Here is a 12962-nt window from a genome sequence, read left to right as displayed (position 1 = left end):
CTCTGGTGTTTGAAACTAAATCAATGTTATTTGTTAATACTAAGTCCAATAGTGCCCCATTACGGGTTGGAGCATCTACCGTTTGAGTGATAAACTGATCCTTGAGCAAGCTTAGGAACCCACTGCTTTTAGATGATTTACATGTCTCATTTTTCCAGTCAATATCTGGTAAATTAAAATCCCCCATTATTATTACCTGCCCCTGATCTGATGATTTTTTAATTTGGTTTAGGAGTAGAGACTCATCCCTATCGTTCACGTTTGGTGGTCTGTAGCATACCCCTAATAAAATTTTATTATTGGGTTTTTTATTTTTATCAGTTATCTCTGCCCACACGGCCTCCGAGTTATCTTCTTCTGTATCTGAGATCATAATTTGCCCACAAGATATTAAGTCCTTTTTTACATAAAGGCACACCCCCCCGCCCCTTCTATTTTCCCTGTCTTTCCTGTAGAGTGTATATCCCTCCATGCTTAACGCCCAATCGTGTGACTCATTACACCAGGTTTCTGTTATACCAATAATGTCATAATCTTCCCTAATGGCCACGGCCTCTAGTTCCCCAATTTTTCCTGCTAAGCTTCTTGCATTAGCCAGTATGCATTTGAGTTTGTGTTTATTATTAGATGCTACCGTTGGGGCTACGTTGGGATCTCGTTTCTCTATTGATTTCTTACTGATTCTAGTTTTTTTCCCCAACCCCCCTTCTCCACCCTCCAATCTCTTAAATGCCCCTTCATCACTGTACTGTCTAATATGCCCATAGTTTATATCTGCATCCCTCCCCCCTATGCCTAGTTTAAAGACTCCTCCAACCTTCTAACCATCCTGCCTCCCAGCACTGCCGCCCCCTTTCCATTCAGGTGCAATCCGTCTCTGCTGTATAGATGGCGCCCGTCTGAAAAGTCCGACCAATGCTCTAGGAACCCAAACCCCTCTTTCCTACACCATCCCTTTAGCCACGCGTTTAGCTCCATAAGCTCCCTCTGTCTTCCTGTACTAGCGCGTGGCACAGGTAAAATTTCAGAGAAAATTACCTTGGATGTCCTTGCTTTTAATCTACGTCCTAAGTCCCTGAAATCGTTTTTAAGGACACCCCACCTGCCGCTGACTTGATCATTTGTGCCAACATGCACCATGACCGCTGGGTCTGTTCCAGCCCCTCCCAGTAATCTGTCCACCCGGTCCGCGATATGCCGTACCCGAGCACCCGGAAGACAACAGACTGTACGACAATCACGGTCCCGGTAGCAGATTGCCCTATCTGTCTTACGGATGATAGAATCCCCACCACCATCTGTCTTGTGGTCCCTGGTTCTCTAGCCCCCGCTATGTCTGATGTGCCTGTCCTCTGGTTGCTAGAGGTACATGTCACATCCGACCCCACCAGTATTGAAGTAACATCCGCAGTAGCTTCATCCAGTCTGGGGAATCTACTGGGATTGGTTAAGTCAGCACTGGCCTGCCTCTTCCTCCCCCTACTACCCCTTCTGACTGTTACCCAGCTAGCTGGCTCTACCTCCTCATCTACTGCTAAAACCCCCTGATCCTCCAAAGTTTCCACCGTGAGGCGGAAACTTTCTTCTAATTTGGCAATGTCCCTCAGAGTTTCGATGGTCTGCTTTAGATCAGAAATCTGGGCTTCCAAAGCAGTCATCTCTACGCACCTCACACAGATGTATTCTCTCTGGATCTTTGTTATATCTTCATTATTGTAGTTGATACTATCCCTGATGACTGGTGAGTACATTGATTTATTCTCTAATGTGTTGGGGATTTTTTCCTGTGTTGATGTATGATTTGTTTGCAGATATATATATATATATATATATATATATATATATATATATATATATATGATATTTGAATTTATTCACATGTTTCAACATTTCAAGGAGCAGGCACCCAGGCAGGCAGGCAGGCAGGCAGGGCTGGTGTATAATGCTGGTCTCAGGATACCTGCAACTATGTGTATGTGTCTTTTACACATAAATGTACGCATACACATAGATGCATAGAGTAAGTAATGCTAACTACAGCTATGCGTTGCTAAGCTATAGCACGCGTTGCTTGGCGGAGCGAGGCGTCATTGGATTTGCTAAGTGCATACACACTGTGTTTTATATATATATCAGATTTGTTCATTGCCATACATCAGCACTACTGTTTTGAAGGCATGCGAATTTGTCACCATTTGTGTTGGCGCAGAGACGCTGTTCATGTAAAGATGAACAATAAAGTTATTAACACAAATAACTGTGATCAACCAATGCCACCACCTGATTGGTTGATAGATGCCATTGTTAACATGGCGGAGACACGAAGGGCAGACCCCTTTACACATGCGGAGCTGAGGGTTCTGGTCTCCGTCATGGAGACAAGGCTGGGCCGTGCGGGGCCCTTTATCACTAACCGCCATAAGCGGAGGGCCTATGCTGCGGCAGGGCGCCGTATTTACGCCCGCACTCGGGTGCGGAGGTCCCTCGGGCAGCTCGAGAGGCGGTGGTCGGACCTCCGCAGGCGCCAGCCCCAGCTCTTGCCCCAGCTCTTGCAGCAAATCAGGGGCGAAATTGCTGATTGTGAGTATTTTAGCTATGAAATTTCGCACTTACAACATAGCATATATAAACAATAACATGTGTCTCATGATAAGTGGGTGTCCATGGGTTTAAAAGTCCATAGACTGTTATGTGTGCTTCTTCCTGGTTAACATGCAGTCATGTGGCTTTTATATGTAATGACATAGCATTGAGGATTCTGATGCATACAATGTGCCAGATCTAATATGTGTTACACATTGATAAATGCCAGGGTTGTAATGTTTGAACAAATTACTAACAATCACATAATAATTTAAATGTCACATTTTTGAGTCCATTAACAGTAAGGAGCTACTTGCCTGCATCGTTTGCCATCATTATCACCCTTCCATGTATGTCTTGTTATGGATTAATACATGTGCCCCAATGACCCGACATTGACCATGATTTTTTTTTATACCACACAGCACGAGCCCGAGCCCGACAGGCCCGTGAAGAGGCCGAGGCAGACCTGGCCCAGGAGGAGGCCCAAGACCCTGAGGAGGAGGTGGCGGCAAGGGTGGAGGAGGAGGAGGAAGTGGAGGAGGAGGAAATGTTGGAGGAGATGGTGGAGGAGGTGGTGGAGGAGGAGGAGGTGCCTGAGGAGGTGGTGGTGGAGGAGGTGGAAGAGGAGTTGGTGGCAGAGGAGGAGGTGTTGGTGGCGGAGGAGGAGGTGGAGGAGGAGGTGGTGGTGGTGGAGGAGGAGGTGGAGGAGGAGGAGGTGGAGGAGGAGGAGGAGGTGGAGGAGGAGGTGCTTGTGGCGGAGGAGGTGGACGTGGTCATGGTGGCAGAGGAGCTGGCGGAGGAGGGGGCTGAGGAGGCCACGGTTGCCCCAGAGGATTCCAATTCCGAGGGGGAGGAGGCGTGCCAAGCCCCGGAGTCCCAGCAGATCGGTATGTTTACATAATGCATCATTCATGAAGTAGTTGTACTGGTATTTGTTATGTAGCACTGGTGATTAAAAATTTTGTTCCAATACTATTCATATAGACCCCAAAGTGGGTAGCTACAGATACAGGTACGGGTTAGATGGGGTGTCCAAGGCATCCCTTTCATCCAGGACACCTCTCAATTACACAGGTTTGTGGGATGGGTTGGAGCTCCATTTTGACTGCCACATAACCGTTGTAGTTAAACAGGATCCTGGAGTAAAGGGATGAGTGGATCATTTGTGGATTAAATTCACCTGCTGCAATCGTAGATTATGACCCATCAAATAGTGGAATCTATATTGTTGGTGAATGTTATTTATAAACTCTAGGATGTATGCTATAAATGGAGTATGGCCCGGCCTACCTTGGAATGGAGTCAGAAGTTGCCAGTGTCCCAGGAGCCTCCTCTACCTAAACACCCCCTGTAGTTCAGATTGTTTTTTTGCCCTCACAGAATTGTAGGTTGGTTTAGACAGAATTATGATTTTGAGGATGTGTACTGTGCATTCCTGACATTTGCATAACTCCCATGCCACGAACCATCACTGAACTTAGACTGAGCAGATTGTGACAAGTTCTTATTGACGGAGGCCATGACATGCTTGTCATTGGTTAGTCATGGGTGGGTTGTGACTGAGAAGAAACACTATGACTGTTATGTCTTCTGCAGAGTAAAGGGTAGAGGCAAAAAAAGACAGTATGTAGTAAATAAGTTTGCATGTATGTATATATGTATGTGTCATATCTATTTATCTATGTGTGTCTCTATCTCTCTACATAGATAGATATATATATATATATATATATATATATATATATATATATATATACACACACATGTCACCTAGCATTTGTGCAATTTATGTCGCAGTATGTGAAATGTATGCATGAATAACATGACTAATTTTTGCCCCTTTGACATGCCCACAGATGACACCACACCGGCAGATGAGGGGGTGCGTGGGGCCCTCCTGCGGGCGGAGCACCACTTGAGGCTCCTGCTAGCCGACCTGCAGGACCTCAGAGATCTGCTGATTTAATTTATTATTTGATATTTTTTTATTTATATGTTCATTGTGTTTTCTAATAAATTGTTTATGCAAGTTCACAGTTGTTGGTTTTCTTTGCACATTAAACAGTATATGTGTAGATTGTTTCTAATCTTTTACACAGGGTGTAATACAAACCATTGCACTTAAATTGCTGTAAGGGTTAATGTGTGCAATGCATGTGTTAGGCATGCTTGTAAGGATATATTGGCATTTAATTGATTCCAATTCCAAATAAGCAGTTTTTTATGAGGATAGGTAATTGAATAAGTGGGTCATGTGATGTCTTGCAGAAGATACTTAATAGTGGGTTGTTTGGCGTAAATACTCCGCTTACGGGCGGTAGCACCGCTTGGCTCCCGGTCGGATGCGGTATTTCCGAGCATACTCTGTAATACTCTGTAATACCGTGCATAATCGGAGTGTTTCTCCCGCACACGCATGGTTTGTATGTCGTCCGTAAACACGCCCTGTTCTTAAAGAGTGAGTCCGTCCGAATGCGGAGGACACGTGGGCGTTTCTACGGACGATGGCCGCATGCGGCAAAACACCGTGGCGTGCGGACCGCTCCGTAAGAATGCGGGAATATCCGCACCGATCTGAATAAGGGCCAATGTTAGAACAGCTTAAAGAACACAGACCCTGCACAAGAGCAAACTACAAAGCTATAAAAAGGATGTATGTAACCCCCATAACATTTAAATATATGGGAGCTTATCCACTACCAAAACAACACAAATATGAAAGGCCTGTTATTAACACTAAGCATATGAAGACCAAAAGGGAGACTGAACACTGTTAATGAAATAGTCAAAACTAACCGGGAAAACATATAAATGGGGCACCAATTCAAATAATTTGATGTATTAATGATAACCAGCAAGTGACATGATTTTCACAAAAAGCACTGTAGCCCCAGGGTTTCATTTAAACCTCCAGGGGCCAAAGTGCCCAACATAAAAATCCACCTGCTTTCCCGCTGTAAAAGGATTTTATTTCTATTGCCCCCCCTGATATTTTTGGGGACGTGGTCTATAATAATAGAACGTATCTGATTTACAGTGTGCTGGTGAGACAAACAATGACGGGAAAAAGGTTGGTCACTGTATCCTGCCTGAAATGCCTGATTAATGGCTGTCCTATGTAGGGCCATGCGCTCCTTAAACTGGCGCTGGGTTTTCCCCACATAGGACAGTCCACAGGGACATGTGAGTAAATAAATTACGTAAGTAGAGCTACATGTAAGCGGATACCTGATGGTAAGTGACTTGTTGGAATGAGGATGCCCAAATTTATCCCCAGTGTCCATTGTTTTGCAAGTAGTGCATCCCAGACACCTAAAGCACCCATTTTTTCTAGTTAAGAAATGTGTGGGGACCTTTTTGTCCCAGCCCGTGATATCCAATTTCACCAGACTGTCTTTCAAGTTCGACTGTCTGGAGTAGCTGGGCATCAACCGGGTGTTGCGCAAAAGAGGGAGATCGGGATCAGAAGACACTATGGGCCACCATTGTTTTGCTTTAGCAGTAGTGTGCTGGCTGTCCCATGAAAATTGATTGACCCAGGGGATCTTACATTTAGTAGGGCTACTAAGGTTCTTGGATTTAACTTCCAGTGTCTTGTCCCTAGGTGTCTCCAACACTTTTTTCTTAATGGGCAAAAGAGTGGATTTGGGGTATCCACGCTGAACAAATTTGTCCACCATGGAGTCCAATGCTAAGGGTACCTGGGACTCATCAGACGTGATCCGCCGCACACGCAAAAGTTGCGAGTATGGAAGTCCACGCCTCAATGAGACAGGATGAGAACTGTTGTACCTTAAAAGGGTGTTTCTATCGGTACTCTTGCTGTAAAGGGCCGTACTTAACCGCCCTTCAGTCAGTTTTATATCAACGTCCAAATACTGGACACTTGTGGCATCCACATGAAAAGTAAATTGAATAACACTGCCACTATTATTGTGTTGAGTGAGAAGAGATTTTAACTCAGAGGGATGTCTAGACCAGAAAATAAGGAGATCGTCTATATAACGATAATACAGTGAAACTCCCTCTCTGTGCTCAATTCCATCAAAAAACAAACCCTGTTCCACCCCATACATATATGTGTTGGCGTAGGCCGGGGCCACCGCCGACCCCATGGCCACGCCCAGCTGCTGAATATAGAACTTTCCGTTATATAAAAAATAATTTCTGGTTAATACCAATATCAATAACGAAATAAACAGCTCTATGGGGGGACCCTTGTATAAAGGGTTGTTTGTTAGCAGTAATCTGACCGCCTCCACACCTGCATCATGGGGGATGCAGGTGTAGAGACTGGTCACATCCGCTGTACAGAGACAAATGATCTTGGTCAAGTCTTGGACCTGATGTAAGTCCCTTAAGATAACCAACAATGAAGTCGTGTCCTTTAAATAGGCCGGGAGTGCTTGAACACAAGGGTTAAGCCAGCTGTCCAGGAATACCGATATAGGGTGGTATAGGGATCCCCTGGCTGACACAGTGGGCCGACCAGGGGGATCCGTAAGACCCTTATGAATTTTCGGTATGCAATAAAACAGGGGAGTCACTGGAAAATCCACTGTAAGCGCCTGTCTCAGTTCTGGCAATATCAGACCCTCCCGTACAGCTTTGTTGAGAATAGAGTCAAGTTCCACTTTGAAGCCCCAAGTAGGATCTTTATCGATGTGTCCATAAGTATTTGAATCACTTAGCAAGCGATTACATTCCTTGCGATAATTGTCCACATCCATTATTACAACTCCACCGCCTTTGTCTGCTCCGCGTATTATTATATCCTGGCGTGCTGCCAAGGATTCCAATGCTGACTTCTCATCTTTGGTGAGGTTGTAATGTATTTTAGCCACTGGATTCTGGAGATGTTCTATTTGTTGTTCCATCAGGCGCGTGAAAGTTTTAATGGTGGGACTGGTGGAAATGGGGTCAAATTTGGACTTAGGAGCGAGCTTCATAAGTTTGGGAGGAATAGTTGAAGTGGAAGAAGCTGATGTTGGACTAACAGGCTGTCTGCCAAAGTGATCCTTCAACCGTAATGCGCGGTTTAGTCTGAAGGTATCCACCTTCCACTGGAATGGATCACCCCATCTAGTTGGAATAAATGAGAGTCCTTTAGCAAGCACTTGTATTTCCACTTCAGTTAACGTAGCGGATGACAGGTTAAAAACTAGTTCCCTTTGCGCTTCTGTGTGTTGGCGCCTCTCCTGCCTGAGGTTTTGGCCCGCACGTCTAGTCCTCCTTCCAACTCTGCTGTTGGGTCTTTTGAATACATGGCCCGTGTTTGGGTCCCTAAAGGGAACTGTCTCCTGCCGGTTTCAGAAGGACCAGAATCAGTTTCACTCTGGGAGGTACTTGATGCTCCAGGGGCTCGGTCTTCAGTGCCCCGAGGTTGACGTTTTCTATATGGTCTTGGTCTGCCTTGTGGCCTGTTGGGATTTAGCCAATCGTAGACTCTTTTCTGGTCATAGTCCATCTGGACTTTTCTAAGCTTGTCTCGCTTGAAATTGACAAGATTGGTTCTGTATTGCTCCAACTGCACCTGTAGTTTTTCTAACCATTGATTGCTAGGATCTGCCGTCAACACAGGGATATGTGTTTTCTCAAATGCTTCAATTTTCTGTTGGTATACCTGTTGTTCTCTAGTGGATTCCTCCACCACCAGGAGGAGCAGGTCCATTGAGCATTTGTTTAGCACCCCTATCCAGCGGCGGCAAAAGGATGCGTTATGTCGCCCAATAGTGGGTGTGTTTTTCACCCTAAAGCCGCGAGGGATCAGCTTACTTCTAAAATAATCAGACAAGCTGATGGCATGATATTTGAAGTCACAATACCTTTGTTTTAAACGTAGGAGTTGCTTAAAAAGAGCTTCTGGCACTTCAGTGGTGGCATCCTCGGCCAAAGTCAATTTGGAAAGGATAGACTCTGCATCGCTATCAGAGAGACTAACCAATTCCCTGACATCCATTTGTATAAATTCCATTGCCATATCTAGCTCTTGACTTGCTGACGTCATGCTTGTTTAGGGGAACCAACTAATGTGTTAATCGGCAGAGTTATAGAGGTTGTATGAGCCGGGGAAGGTGATCAAGGGTGCACACACTAGATCAAATCTTCAGTGTAAAAATACAAACAGGTGCCTTGATATGTACTCTATACGGGCCATGTAGCACACATAAAGTCCAAAACATGCAGATCCAGGATCCGGCACTCAGAAGAGAATATGCAAAAAAGCACTTACTGAAATGAAGAAGCACAGTCAAATGCTGCGGTGCCATCCAAATTTGAGAGTCCACGTGGGGCCAACAAACAGACAGGAGGAGGAAGGAGGCGGCACTCGTCAGGCTGAATAATAGGAGTCCTTTTATTCCTACAGTATCGGGGTTACCCCCCTTGTCCGGCAGGTGAGCGCTATTTGTTTTTAATGGGGTTGGTGGGCGGGGGGTGTATGTAGGTGTGTATATAAGGTCATTTTGGTTTGATTTCACTTTGTGTATGTTGTCCATCCCTGACGACGGGGGGTAACCCCGATACTGTAGGAATAAAAGGACTCCTATTATTCAGCCTGACGAGTGCCGCCTCCTTCCTCCTCCTATATATATATATATATATATATATTTGTAGGTAAGTTCTGGCACTCACTAATAAACAATTTCTGGGTCCGTTGCCTTCCGTCAATTAGGAGTGTAGGACCTCCACAGGTAGCAGTAGATGGCACGGCGGCACTCAGACAATGAAACAGTCAGAAACAAAGCGTTGATGCCAACGTTTCAAAGAGGTTTACTCTTTTTCATCAGGGCAATGCATACAAAAATAACTCACCATTTTATGTACTCACCATCACCACGTTTCCTGTCTGCGCCGCGCGGCTGCACGCCTGTCACGGCCCACTTTGATGACGTCACCCAGTGCCCGTCACCAGATTAAAAAACTTTATGCGGCTGTCAAAATAAACAATATAATCATTCTGGATGTATGAAAGGTATTTGATTATATTGTTTATTTTGACAGCCGCATAAAGTTTTTTAATCTGGTGATGGGCACTGGGTGACGTCATCAAAGTGGGCTGTGACAGGCGTGCAGCCGCGCGGCGCAGACAGGAAACGTGGTGATGGTGAGCACATAATATGGTGAGTTATTTTTGTATGCATTGCCCTGATGAAAAAGAGTAAACCTCTTTGAAACGTTGGCATCAACGCTTTGTTTCTGACTGTTTCATTGTCCGAGTGCCGCCGTGCCATCTACTGCTATATATATATATATATATATATATATATATATATATATATATATATATAAATATGATAAAAATAAGAGATTATTCTGTAGAAATTAATAGCATAAAAAGAAAAAAAGAAAAAAATATAGCTGAACCACTGATAGGTATATATGGACCTGATCAATTACTTGGTACCAATTGGATGAAGCATGGTAAATGTCCAGTCTCAAATGCAATTCAATGGGTGGTATGCTACTAGTACAATTTGGAGCAGTTAATTGCCCAGCAGAGGCTTATAGTTACCCAATGCTGCTCGAGGAGGCAGATCCCTTGGGAATTACTGCGACATTGATGTCCTCAGATATATATGGCCATTTGGTATTGAGAGGGTATTTGTAATCCAAGCCAAGGCAGGGAGGGCCAATATGGAGGCCAGTATGCTCACAAGTGGTAGGCTGATGCAGATGCCTTTTAGTTCCACAGAAAGGAATTGATGGTCACGGGTACAGTAAAGTCCAAATAGGTATATTACCCAAGGTTGTCCGGTCCAGGGCGAACTCCTAACTGTTAACAAATCTATAATAAGTGGCGAATCTTAATAATTTTACATTTATTCAAATATATTATTAAATTAAATAAAGTTTTATGAGTAGCATTACAAATTTATATTTTAGCTTTCTTCCCTAAATATTTGACAAGACTACATAGTAAACATGCTGACTTTGTCAATGTGCAAAATAAACTCCATTCAAATGTGACATCCCATCACTTTTCCAAGTGTTACTCTTGTCTCTTTCCAACCCTTACTTTAATGCTACAGATGGAGACCCTCTCTTTCATTGCTGGCGTTGCCAGCATGTCCCTGCTGGCAAGCGTCTCACACGCACTTGCATCCCTGTCACTCGGTGGCTGGTTGGCGTGATTTTGCCCATCTCCGCTTCAGTAAGACAGATAGGGTTATGGGGTTCGGAGCGGTGGTGGGGACCAACGAGGTGGCGGATGGCAACGGGGAGCTCCATCAGAATGGAGCGCGCGAGCGTCTCGTGCGCTTACGCCCCCATCTGATGGCTAGCGGGGGCCTGGCAGCTGGTGGGGGGTATCTTGCATTCATGTTGTATAAACACATCAAACGCATGAAATACACACAATTATATTTTATTTGTGCATAAGAAAAGGTTTCAAAACATGATACAAGTTTGTGTACAATCTCACACACTGAATTTGCATGCTAAGCCATCATTTTCTTGCACATATTTAGTCAGTGATATAATCTTTCCCCAGTAGTGTCAGTTACAGATGTCCCCAGTAGTGCTAGTTACAGATGTCACCAGTAGTGCCAGTTACAGATGTCCACAGTAGTGCCAGTTACAGATGTCCCCAGTAGTGCTTTTACCCCCCAAAAATAGCATTCTGCAAACTATGTATAAAGGATAATTTGGATAACGGATATTTGGATAAGGGATACTCAACCTGTAAATGTATTTGCTCCTCTTGCATGGCAACATTGCTTATTTCAGACACAATGTTACTTGCTCTTTATGCTTTAAATACAAATCTGAATCAGGCCATATGTTTGGTGATTATTTATGGACAGATTTATAGAATTGAAATGAATTAAAATAAAGTTGGAAACTCTTATATCAGTTCATTGCCCAAACCATGCCACCCAGGCATCCTTCTTTTAGTGCGACAGTCCCATATTTGAGGACTATCATGAGCCTCCATAATAAGGAGGTCTGTGCTAATTTATGGGGGTTATTGGGTTTTACACAGTATGGAGCCAAGTGGCTCCCATAAAAGCCACTATGGGATTAGCCAACACCACCAATGTGTTGTAACCAGGCCCTATCTCCTACCAATGAGAACTTCATTGTTAGGAGGTATGTCTCAACCACCTTTTCTCTGCTTGGAACATCATTGGTGAGCCCAGGGGAAACCGGATTTCCTCCTTCTCCAAATTGGCAATGGCCTATTGCTAACATTTTGAGGTTGAAAATGGTTACACAGTTTAGTTTAGATAGATTCCGCCTATTTTGTATACAGGAACCAATCATAATACAAACTGATCATCAGAACAGGCAACTGTATATGAGCAGTGGCGTAGCTACAGGGGTCGCAGCGGTCGCAGATGCGACCGGGCCCCTGAGCCAGGGGGGCCCAACCCCCGCCACTGTCCGGCCATCCTGGAAGAGGGAAGCGAACAGGACGCACCCGTTCCCAGTGCTGCTTTGCGGGCCCGCGTGCGTCGCGCTGACGTCACGCGGCAAGGGGTCCCCTTCCTATTGGCTGCCTGCGGCTGGGGACGGGACACGGTGGCCGTATCTGAGCTGTGATTGGCTGCAGCGGCTCCGGATCCCCCTGATGCTGCAGATAGAGCGGTGTCCGGTGTGTTAGAGGAAGGACAGTCGCCGCAGCCGCGCTGCGTATTCGCGTGTGTGCCGCCGCCGCCTACACGTAAGTCTCCTGCTCTGTTGTAGTATCGGCTCCAACCTCCCCCTCCCTCTCCCTCCGATTCCGCCCATCACACAGCACGTCGGCGCCCGACACAGCCTGGGCTGAGCCAGCTGATGCAGCATAGCGGAGTGGAGTAGGCTGCCAGGAGCAGGACCGCCCGGCGCCCTGTATCGGACTACAGTGAGTCCTGTCAGGCTTTTGAGTTTATGTGAAAAATTGCTAAAACTGCTGGGATGTGTAGTTCCACTGTTACAGTGGAACTACACGTCCTAGCATGCCCTGTCACAGTTTTAGAAATCCATTATCTAAAATCTGTGGCAGGGCATGCTGGGATGTGTAGTTCCACAACAGCACTGACTCCAGTCCTGTCAGGCTTGTCAGCTTTTATTTTCTTGGGGTGCCTGCCTGGTGTCTGGCCATGCACTGACAAAGGCTCATGGGAGGTCATAAAAGGTTAAGTAAACCCAGTGAACATTGCTTGCCTTATTTTGTGGCCACGTCCCTTCCCCATGAAGCCATTTCCTATATTTTTGGCTTGAGCACCCACCAGCACCTATGCCGCCCACTCCCTGCTCTGCATGGCTGAGCGTAACTGCCCTGTTCGCCGCTATTAAGTCTCCCGCTGGACTGCTAGCCAATTAGTACTTGCGGTCCAGCAGCCAATCAGAAGCAGCATTGATGGCTGCTGGACCGCAAGCATCTATTGGCTAGC

At 45.4% G+C, this 12962-nt stretch overlaps 1 long non-coding RNA gene across 1 annotated transcript; it reads left to right on the top strand.

The window, feature by feature from the left end:
* The first annotated feature begins 3337 nt into the window (after nt 1-3337).
* LOC146062717 (uncharacterized) lies at nt 3338-4620 on the top strand. The gene is made up of 2 exons (XR_014471484.1): nt 3338-3473; nt 4443-4620. It is a non-coding gene; the product is annotated as an uncharacterized LOC146062717 (long non-coding RNA).
* The last annotated feature ends 8342 nt before the right edge of the window (nt 4621-12962 follow it).

Source organism: Crinia signifera, chromosome 3, assembly GCF_055691185.1.
Source record: "Crinia signifera chromosome 3, ASM5569118v1, whole genome shotgun sequence".
Taxonomy (NCBI): domain Eukaryota; kingdom Metazoa; phylum Chordata; class Amphibia; order Anura; family Myobatrachidae; genus Crinia; species Crinia signifera.
The sequence above is the reverse complement of the archived record's forward strand: the minus strand, read 5'-3'. Positions and strand labels throughout refer to the sequence as shown.